Raw genomic sequence first — 11,608 nt, 5'->3', positions numbered from 1 at the left:
CTCCGGCCTCTCTCCAGAGCAGTTTAGGAGCTGGAAAAGCCATTCCTCCCTCGGCCCAAGAGCTCCCTCCCCCACACCACATCCGCTTTGCCAGTTCCGAGCTCGAGCCTGACTTCCAGCTTCCAGCGTGGGCAGCTCTTTGAGAACCTTTCTCCCGGCTGCTGGATCCTGCACACCCGGTCCCAGCATCCCTGATCCCAGAACCAGAGACCTGGAGGAGCCGGTGTAGGAAGACCTCTCCCGAAGGCCCCAGGGGAGAACTTTGACGTGCGGCTGACAGTTCGCCCCCGGCGACCACAGGGACCTGCTGCACACCCCCGTCTCTATCCACTCTTCCCCTTTGCAGCCTGACTTCCGCCTGGGGTGGTTTCCTGGGGTCCCCAACCAAATAAATGACTTGCATTAGAACTCTAATCTCAGCCTGCTCCAGTTGGAGGCCAAACAAGCGAAGGTGACTCAGTTTAAAACTGGAAGAGAGGGTTTCCGGGTCCAGCTGTGACACGTAAAGAGTTTGGAAACCACTGCTCTCACACTCACAAGAGAACAGCAAATAAATGGAACATTAAGCACTTTTCTTGGTCCACCAGAGCATGGAGGACTCGGCAAGCTGCCACCCCAGGTCTAGACAAGCAGGCGAATACAGAGAATCAGAGCTGAGGACGCCCTAGTCGGCAAAGGATCCTGGAGGGGTGCAAAGGGCCCCTCGGACCACCGCTGAGTGGCTGAGCCCAAGGGCGAGGACCGGAGCCCCACATTCGGGCCTGTTCCTTGGTCACCTTATTCTCGGTTCAGATCAAAGAAGGCTCCTCTGTCTCAGGAAGGACAGGGGGAAGTAACCATTTTGAAATATGCTCAGGGGACAAATAGACATTTTGAGATATTCCCAAAGTGTTTTCCACAAGGAAGTCTTTGCCTCTAAGAGGAAACACTATATCAGAGCCTCATCTGGGCGGGGAGAGGGAAAGAAAGTCAACGCCACCCCCCCACCCCACCCCACTCCACCCCAAGCCGACTTCCTGTCTCAAATGAGACAAGGAAAAAAGTCTAAGAAACGCTTTTGAAGGAAGGCAGGAGGTTGAATCATATTACTGTACTTAGGGAAACCCAAAGAGAGAACAAGTAAAGTCCTGAAAGGGTCACTGGGCGTGGTGGCACCATCCTCACCAGTAACTGGGGACTCTGGCATGCTGAGGAAAAGAGGATTTCAAATCCAAACCCAGCCTGAACAAATATACTTCCAAAGACCCTGTCTCAAAACAAAAACTGAAAATTCAGCTCTGTACATTTTCAATCCCTACGACCTAAACAAAAACAAACAAAGCCATTCATCATAGCATAGCTTCTGGCCTGATTAACACTAAATCTCAACCAAGGCCAGGCATGGTGGTGCACACCTGTAATAGCAGCACTCGGGAGGCTGAGGAAGGAGTATCACAGCAAATTCAAGGCCAGCCAGGGCTACAAAGTGAGTTGAAGGCCAGCCTGCACTACATAGCGAGACCCTGTCTCAAAACAAACAAACAAACAAACAAACAAACAAACACCTAATTATCTCAGTTTTCACTGAGGTAGGAGAGAAGAAATAAATATAGGTAAAAGGAAAATTTAAAAATTGTAATTTTAACATTGTACTTTTAAGAAAACTATTTCTTTAGGACACACTCAGTGTCACCCAAGTTTATAAAACTTTTTTCAACCCTCAGCCTGTTTTCCTCTTCAGACTTTTCACTGCTAAATTCCTGTGTCCAAAAAGATAATTCTGGGCTGGGGATTTATCTCAGTGGTTCGGCCACCTGCCTCGCAAGCGCAGGGACCTGAGTTTGATCCCCAATACCAAGAATAAATACATAAAATTTTTAAAAAATATAATTCTGTAAATTGGGCCCATGCTTGTCTTCCCATACTGTAGACTCATAAACTGCACAGATGTCCATCTCAAGGAAATAGCACTGCTGATCAGGTACCGTGTCTCTAAGTTTCAAACACCTGCACCTGGGTGGTCCACTCGTGGGACAGACAGAGGAAAGCACATTCTACACCAGTGGTGGCGAACCTATGTTTGTATCACTGAAAGCTCTAAAAGGTTCGCCATCCCTGTCCTAGGCCATCCCCAAGCACATACACATCCCAGCGTTAGGTCCTAACTCTCTCTGCCCCTTGAGCACCCACACTCCCTTCCAATGTCTCTCACTGCCTCTCGATGCCACGTCCTGAAATGCTTTTTTATGGCAAGGCAAGAACTTATTCCGTGGTGTGGGGGGCAAGGTGAGGCCCCATCTCCTCTTTGGGGGACTCCTGTTAGGGACACTGTTAATACATTGTATCTGGCTTTCAACAAAAGAATTACAAAGCACCCTAAAGACAAGAAAAAGACAATGTGCAGAGGAAAAAGCAACCAGAGCCAGACTGAGCTATGGCACCGATTTTGGAATTATCAGATAAGGGATTTAAAATAACTACATGTAATGTGGCGCTAGGAGATCAAATGCAAGTAGGCAACATGAAAGCAAAGAAATGGAAACTCCAAAAGTCAAAGAAAATGCCGGAATTTGTAAAAAAAAAAAAAATACACAAAGGAGGAACAAAGAATGTTTTTTACGGACGGTTCAAGTAAGCTTGAAGATGTGCCATTAGATACTTCCTCAGTGGGAGTGCAAGGGAGAAAGAATGCAAGAAAATGGAACAAAATTCCAAGAACTATAAGACAAGTACATGTATTACCTCCACAGGATGTGATACATATGCATAATGGGAATAACAGAAGGAAAGCATGGGAAAGGAACAGAAGGAATAATTGAATTAATAATGGCTGAGCATTTCCCAGATTAATTAACATCCATCAGCAGATCCAGGAAGCTCACAGAACACCAAGGAGAGAAAATACCAAAGACTATACGTAATCACACCATATTGGAACTAAAACAATAAAACCTTGAAAGGAACCAAAAAATTCTTGTCATAAACTGTGCAAAATATTTAAAGTGTTAAAAGAAATCCCATTAACCTAACCTAGAGACCCCCACACACAGAGGATCAAACCCAGGACCTTGCACATGCTAGGCAAACAGTCTACCTCTGAACTACATCCTGATATCTAACCTAAATTTTTATAGCCAGCAAAATTATCCTCCCAAGATAAAGAAGAAACACTTTCTCAGACAAGCAAAAACCTAAGGAATTTGTTACCAAGAGACCTGCTTTCCAAGTGATGTGAAAAGTCATTCTTCAGAGAAAAGGAAAATAACATAGGTCAGAAACTTTAATCTACCTAAAGATGTCAGAGAAAATGAATGAACTGTTAAATAAAGATTTTAGAAAAATTCTTAATTTTCAAAGTAACAGTAGCAACAATGCCATGAGTGGTTATAACATATGGACAAAGGAAATGGATGGAGCCAGGAGGAACCAGCCAAGGGGTGAGGGGAGCTGGGGACACCTGTGCAGAGGAGGTATCTGCCCTCCTGTGACAGCATAATACTGTTGCAAGTGGCTTCAGATGAGGTTGGAAATGCTTATTGTAGACTCTACAGCTACCATTACATGTTTCCGCAAATGAGTTTTATTCACAGATAAACAACAAGTCTGGTTCTAGATGTTTCTTTCTCAGGCATATCCACTCGTTTTATTAGAAAGCAAAGCCTTGTAAGTGGAGACTTTGTCTCATCCTCAGATCCCCAGCTACCAAAGTTCAGAGGTCCTTGTCAGAGGCAACCCCATCAGGCCAATCACAAAGACTTTTCTTTCTTTTTCCAGTATTTCTCGGCAATATATTTCAAATAAGGAACTGTAGCTCAGAAACAATTCTACTCTGGAAACATTCAACATGAAAAACATTCTCAAGATTGCCAGCTTTTCCACTGAATTAAACCTTCTCCCATAGAAACTGTTCTTATTTTAAAATGAAAAAAAAAAAAAAACTAAGCAAGAAAACTCAAAATATTCACTAAGGAAGATTTCCAAAATTTCCACAACCAATTACACCTTCAGAGTTGGAGGTGTAGTAAAGCTATGGACTGCTTGCTGTACATGTGAGATCCTGGATTAAATCCACAGCACGGCAAGTAAAACAAAATAAAAATCCATCCTCTACCAGACAAATAAGGGTCTAAGGGACCTCTCAGACTTCTTGTCTTTCTGAGGTGGCTTCTTGAGAGTGATCTGGGGCAAACAAAAAATTTAAAGTATAACTGATATACCAGAGAAAAGAGAACCCTGAATCATACAAAATGTTCAATTAAAAGTGGAGAAAGCAGAAAAGGTTTTTTTAGAAAAAAACAAAGGCAATGAACAGAAAACAGTTACCGATGTGGGAGACATTAATATCAATCACCACTTCAATGCCAGTGGTCCAAACATACCAGCTAGAAGACAAACACTTACAGGAGAGAAAAGACCCAACTGTATGTTTTCTACAAGAAACTAACTCTAAATATGAAGACACGTTTAGGTCAAAAGTAATGGGATGGACAAAGATATAGCAGCACTAACCAAATGTCAGCTGCAATGCCTTTATTATTACAGAAAAACAGACTTCAGAATGAGGAATGTTAACAGGGATAAAAGGCATTAAATCACAGAAGGGTCAATTCTCCAAATCTTCTACTCACACACACACACACACAAACACACACCCCTAAAAACAGAGTCATATTTTGTATTTTTGTATTTCATGATGGAAAATGAGAGGACTTCAAAAAAATAGACAAATCCATGATTATTTGGGTAATAATATAATGGGTTAACAATAATTTGGGAGTTGGACACTGACACTTCTCCTTCAGTAACGGACAGACCTAGCAGACAGAAAATCAGCAAGGACACAGTTGCCTAAGAAGCACCATCAACTGGATCTGACTGGCACCTGCAGGATGCTTCATCTAGCAGCGGAGGTACACGAAGCTTCTCAATTTTACACGGAACATTCGCCAAGACAGAACGCGTTCTGGGCCGTGCAAACGTTAACACATGTAAAAGATCAGAGAAGGCTATGCTCAGGTATGAAGCCAGAAATCAATTACAAAAAGATAGCTGGGAAATTCCAAAATATTTGGAGATTAAAAATACATTCCCAAGGCCAGGGATTTAGCTCAGCGGTTTGGTGGCCTGCCTTGCAAGTGCAAGGACCCGAGTTCAATCCCCGGTACCAAAAAAAAAAAAAAACATTCCCATGTAACATAAATCAAAAAAAATCACAAGATAAATTTTAAAAATATTTTAAGTAAATGATAATGAAAACATAACTTGCCAAAATGTGTAAGCTGTAGCTTAGAGAAAACGTACAGCATGGAATGCAGAAAGGAAGAAAGTTCTAAGAGCAATGATCTAAGTTTTCATCCAGGAGACTAAGAAAAAAAAGAATGCAAACCTAAAAGAAGCAAAAGAAAATAAATAAGAAAAAAGTAGAAGCCGAGTGTGTAACCCAGGGGAGACCCCTCCCTGGCACATGCAAGGCCCTGGGTTCAGCCTTCAGAATTCTTCCTGAAAAAAAAAAAAAAAAAAAAAATCACAGCAGAAATCAAAGAAACTAGAAACAGAATGTCAATTAAGGAAAATCAAGGAAATCGAAAAGTGTTTCTTTGAAAAGATCAACGAAATTGATAAATCTCTATCTGAGCCAATAAAATAAAGAGAAGCCATAAATTAGCCATATCAGAAATAAAAATGGAGTCATTACTATCGATCCTATGGACATAAAGAAGATAATAAAGGAATATTATGAACAATCCTATGACCACACATTTGATAACAGATATAGTAGATTAATTTTTTAAGACAAGACCCACTAGCACTCAAAATGGTGATCTCTTTTTAAATTTTAACTCACTCCGTTGAGAATAACTCAAAATCATACATATTTAAGGTGTACAACATCGTGTTTGGAGATGCTTATGTTGTACGACGAGTACTACAATCCAGCTAATTAATATAATATCACCTTGCATACTTATAGCAATGCTTCCTTCTGCTTAGAAACACTTTATAATAACAGCACCGATGTTAAAAAGCCACTGGAAACGTGCTCACCATCTCACTCCCAGAGACAGATTAAAGCAATGAAGCAGGCACCGTTCTAGACAGTTTCTTTGTATCTCTATACGTTAATGTATGTTTTATTTTTATTCATTCATTCATTCACTTATTTATTTATTTATTTTTGTACCGGGGATTGGACTCCGGTCCTTGCGCTTGCAAGGCAGGCCACCGAACCGCTGAGCTAAATCCCCGGCCCAATACATGCTTTAAAATAAAGAATTGGCAATGCCATACGTGCCGTTTTGTGACCTGCTACTTCACTTCACAGACCACGGCGAACACCTGTTCCCCCCATGAATTCACATCGACACCATGACCTCTCAACCGTATAACTAACAACTCATTTTCCCACCGCCCGTTACCCTCCGTCACTCCCCGCCTAATTTCCTTCCATCTGTCTAGTGACAGTCACCCTTGCACTTCCCATCATCTTTTCTAGATCCCAATGTTAGGGGAAATGTGCGACATCTGTCTTCCTAAGTGCAGCTTGCTTCCCTTAACATGATGAACCCCAGTTCCACCCATTTGCCTACAGATGAAGCAACTCCATCTTCTTTACTACTGAATAAGGCTCCATTGTGTATAGATACCGCACTCCTTTTAGCCAAAGATATGATCATCTTAGCTTGTTTGTATCTATTAAAGAATTTGAATCAATAATTAATAACCTGTCAGAAAAGAAAGCAACAGATTCTAATGGTCTCAATCATAAATTCTACCAAACATTTAAGGAAGAAATGATACCAACTTTCTACAACCTCTTCTAAAAAACAGAAGCAAAAGGAATACTACCTAATTCTACGAAGCCAGCATTACCCTAATATGAAAGCCAAATAAAAACAATAAAAGGAAGGAAAACTACAGATTAATATCTCTTGTGAACACAGAAGCAAGAGTCTCCCACAAAATGCTAATAAATTCAATCCTTATAATGTATAGAAGGAATTCCATACTATAGCCAAGAAGAATTCGTTCAGTTATATAAGGCTGATTCAACATTCAAAAGTCAATTAAAGGCCGGGGATTTAGCTCAGCGGTTCGCTGGCCTGCTGTGCAAGCGCAAGGACCCGAGTTCAATTCGGTTGGGGACAACAGTGGCAGAAAAAGAAACTGGGAGCGGAGGGGAATTTCTTCAACTTGGCATGGAACGTCTACAAAAACCCAACACTTAACATATTACTCAGTGGTGACAAACCAGTTTCCGAATGGGGCAATGCATCTTTCCAGTTCAGCGCCGTACTGAAAGTCCTACTGATGCATCCAGACAAGTCAGGAGGATTGAGGAGGAAGAAGCAAAACTATCTTGTATGTAGGTAACGTTATTGTTTGTGGACAAAAACCCAAAGAATCAACAAGAAATCTCTTGAAACTGATGTGTTCATAGCACAGGTCCAGGGGTACTACATTTATATAAAAAAAAGGTAGGCCAGGTGTGGTGGCACAAGCCTGAAATCCCAGCACTCAGGAGGCTGAGGCAGGAGGATCGCTGTGAGTTCGAGATAGTGCGTTCTGGGGCAATCTCAACTCATAGTGAGACCCTGCCTCAAAAAAACCAAAAAAAGAAAACAAAAGGTAATGACTTGCTGTGTATCAGCAATGAAAAATTTAAATTGGACATTAAAATCACAATGTCATTATATTAGCAGCCAAAGAAGGCAGAGAAAAAGAAGCACATAAGTATAAATATAACAGATATTTACAAGGTCTATATGAGGGAAACTATAGAACTTAGTGAAAGAAACCAAAGGTGTAAATAAATGGAGAGACAATCCATGTTCATGAATAGAAAGACTCAGCACGGTTAGGGTGTCAGCTCTTCCCCACTCCACCGATGCAATCAAACTCAAGTCCAAAGCTGAACCCAAATGGAATCCAAACCAATGGACGTTAGGTTCAACGTCAACCTAGTGGAGAAATTCGACTCAGGTCTTGTTCAGCTCAGTTAGCGACCAGAATCACGGAAAGAATTCAGCTTGTGGACCGAGGAACCACTGTATATTCAGCTCTGTCGGTCCAAGTCCCAGCAAGTTACTTGGGTGAATGTGAACAAACTGATTCTAAAGTTCAGGTGGAACACCTGAAACAACAGGCACAACACCAGGGAGCAATAAGGACATCACCCACCCCTAAGAGTGACGATGAGTCTCTGGTGACAATGGAACCCAGCACGGTGCCCCACAGTTGCACCTGCATAGATACAGTGAGCTCAGGACCTTGTACTTATGAGGCAGGCGCGTCACACTGAGCTACATTCTCCGCTCCTTGGGGTAAAATCTTGAATCTACGTTTCCTTGGGTCTGGCAAGAAGTAAACATAACATCAAAAACATGACTGATGAGGGCCGGGGATTTAGCTCAGCGGTTCGGTGGCCTGCCTTGCAAGCGCAAGGACCCAAGTTCAATCCCAGGTACCAAAAAAAACAAAAACAAAAACATGACTGATGAGGGCCGGGGATTTAGCTCAGCGGTTCGGTGGCCTGCCTTGCAAGCGCAAGGACCCAAGTTCAATCCCAGGTACCAAAAAAAACAAAAACAAAAACATGACTGATGAAAATAACAGATGATTTGGGCTTTATCAAAATTTATAACTTCTGCTTTGCAAAAGAGAATGAAAGGAGAAGCCGTACACTTGAGATAACCTTTGGGAAACAGTTAATGGGCTTATATTAAAAATACAGCAGGAATTTTGAAAACTCAACAGCAAGAAAATAAACAGGCACAAAATATTAACAGGCAATAAATGAGACAAGCAGACAGCAGCGACACGTAGAAGTTCAGCAGCCTCTGTCATGGGGAGCGGCACCACTGCGCACTTCTGGGGCAGCCAGAACCCAAAGCACCCCACGCCCCCAAACGCGGGCGAGAACAGGAGCAACAGGGACTGGGTTTCACTGCCGATGGCGTGAAAAGGTGCTGCGGAGCCCGAAGACGGGTGGGCGTTTCCAGCGCAACTGAGCCTGCTCTGACCCGTGGCCCAGCTCCTGGGCTCCCTGGTATTCACTCCGTTGTGTGGGAAGCCTCAGTCGGCACAAAGTCCTGTACAAGAGTGTCCACACAACTTCACTCAAACCTGTCCTAAACTGGAAGGAACCGAGGCATGGTTCAGTCGGCGGATGAATGGCAGTACAGCGCGGCTGCGTGGCGGCCCACGCCTGTATTCCCAGCAGTCCGGCAGCGGCGGAGGCAGGGGATTACTGCGGGTTCAAGGTCAGCCTGGGTTACATAATGAGCTCAAGACCAGCCTGAACCACACGCCAGACCATGTTGCAGAAAAAGAAAATAAACAAACTGTGGAATGTTCGTAATGACATCCTACTCAACCACAAAAGAAACCAGGCTCAGATTGCAAAAAGACATAGAACCTAAAAAGCATCCTGCTGAGTGATACACTCTGACCCCAACCAAACAACCTTCTGAAAAAAGGCAAAACCATGGAGATAGGAAAAAGATTCCTGGTCCCCAGGGTTCAGTGTAAGTAGAGCACAGGGATTTTTAAGGAGGTAAAACTGTTTCTTATGTTGCAGTATGAAGGTACTTGACATAATGCATTAGTGGAGCCCCATACAACCATACACGACAGAGTGATTCATGTGAACGTTAGACTTTAAAAACAATATGTCATCTGGGTATGGTGGTGCATGCTTGTAATCGCAGCGCTCTGGGAGGCTGAGACAGGAGGATGGCAAATTCAAGCCCAGCCTGGGAAACTTAGTGAGACACTGTCTCAAAATTTTAAAAAATAAAAGAAATAAGAAAGGGCTGCAGATGTAGCTCCATGTGAAGGCTCTGAATTCAATCTCCGGTACTGCCAAAAACTCAGTTCTCGTTGCAGTATTTGTGGAAAGAATTAAGTTCGTGAACCAAGGCACTACTACACTGGGTCATCAGTTTGTTTGTTTGAGACAGCGTCTCACTATGTACTTCAGGCTGGCCTTGAACTCACTATGATGCCTAGGCTGGCCTCAAACTCAAGGTGATCCTACTGCCTCAGCCTCCTGAATGCTGAGATTACAGGCGTGGGCCACTACAGCCAGTTGGGTCATGGTTTTTAACAAATGTGTCACAGTAATACAAGGTGGTGACAACAGGGAAACTGTGTACCAGCTACGGGGACCCATGGGAGCTCTGTACTCTGTGTTCTCCAAGTCAACAAATTCCCAAACTTAACTTCTAAAAACCAAAAGACGGGCTTGAGAACAACTGTGCGCTCGGCTACCCATCACAGAGCTGAGCTGAGGAACAGGCCAGACGTGGGAAGCCCCTGGACTGCGAGACAGAGTTTTCATTCTTTGGGGGCCTCCAGGTCCACTCCGACCCAAGCAGCCACTGATAACCTTCGGTGCCAAACAGCGGAAGTGGATGCACGAAGACAAGTCTCCCGTTCATCACCTCCCTGGGGCTAGGGAAAAAGCTGCTTCTATTAGCTTTCTATTTTGCCATAACCTCTGACTGAAAAGTTGCAAGGAGAGCACACAGAATTCCCGTAATTCCTCCCCTCCACAGATTTCCCAAACCTCTTTCTTCACTTGTGACCACATCTACGCCATTCTTTCTTATCATCAGCGTCTCTCCATCCTCATTTCACAATAAGCAAACAAGCACAAAGAAATGGCTCTGACTGTGTTTCTTTCTCATCTTTATTCTAATGAGCACTTACTCTGTGCCTAATACATCCCAGACCTTGTTCTAAGTACCCCGCCCCCGTACTGGGATTGAACCCAGGCCTTTGTACTGAGCTACATCTCCAGCCCTTTATTCATTTTTAATTTTGAGACAGAGTATTGCTGAATTGCTAGGTTGCCTGGGATGGGCTTGAACTTGGTGATCCTCCTGCCTCAGCCTCCCAGAGTTCTGGGATTACAGGTATGTGGCATCCACACCCAGGAAGCACTTTTCTGTGCGCCTTGCCATTTCCCCAGCATAGCACCATCTGACGGTTATGAGTATGCCCGCTTCACAGAGAGCGTGCTGAGGTGCCGGAAAGGTGAGTCACGCAGCCAGGAGGGGACAGAGCTGGCCCACAGACTGGGGAATCTGGTGGCGAACAAGGATGACTGAAAGACCTAGAAAAAGGCCAGGAACCCAGAGGGGACCCCAACCCAAACTCGCGTTCCCAAGGCGACTCCAGAGGGCGCACGCTCAGACTCAGGGCAAAGGATCCACCTGCCTCTCTGGGGAGCAGCGGGCTCACAGCCCCCAGGCGGGAGTGTGTAGGTGTGTCACACGTGCGGGTGTGCGGTGGGAGGGGTGCATCGCTGGAGGGGGCTCCCACCTGCCGGATAGTCCCTGCTCCTCCTCTCGGAGCCCCGTTTTCAGGAAGGCCTAACCCCTGCCCAGTCCTCTGGGCTCAGGGCTCAGCCCCTCCGCCGGCCACTGCTCCTACGGGGCCCCAGGCCCGGGGACAGCGGCTGCGTCTGTCTCTGGCTCTTTCCCCTGGATCTCAGTCACCGCCAGAGGCCCCTTCCTCCGGGAAGCAGGGCCTGGCTCCCAGGGCCGAGTCCGGGTACCGGCTTCACTGCAGCTGGCCTGGCGGGGCTTGGGGGCCACGGCCACAGCCCAGCGCGCATCTCAGGCCG

The 11,608-nt window shown here is 44.6% G+C and overlaps 1 protein-coding gene across 1 annotated transcript in view; it reads right to left on the bottom strand.

The window, feature by feature from the left end:
* Nucleotides 1–11,608, bottom strand: part of Nsmce1 (NSE1 homolog, SMC5-SMC6 complex component) — a 69,043-nt gene that overhangs the window by 57,010 nt on the left and 425 nt on the right. The gene's annotated exons all lie outside the window — the stretch shown is intronic.

The sequence above is a fragment of the Fukomys damarensis genome, unplaced genomic scaffold (assembly GCF_012274545.1).
Source record: "Fukomys damarensis isolate Sample0158 unplaced genomic scaffold, DMR_v1.0_HiC HiC_scaffold_34, whole genome shotgun sequence".
Lineage (NCBI taxonomy): Eukaryota > Metazoa > Chordata > Mammalia > Rodentia > Bathyergidae > Fukomys > Fukomys damarensis.
Note: the sequence above shows the minus strand (reverse complement) of the source record. Positions and strands in the feature narration are given on the sequence as shown.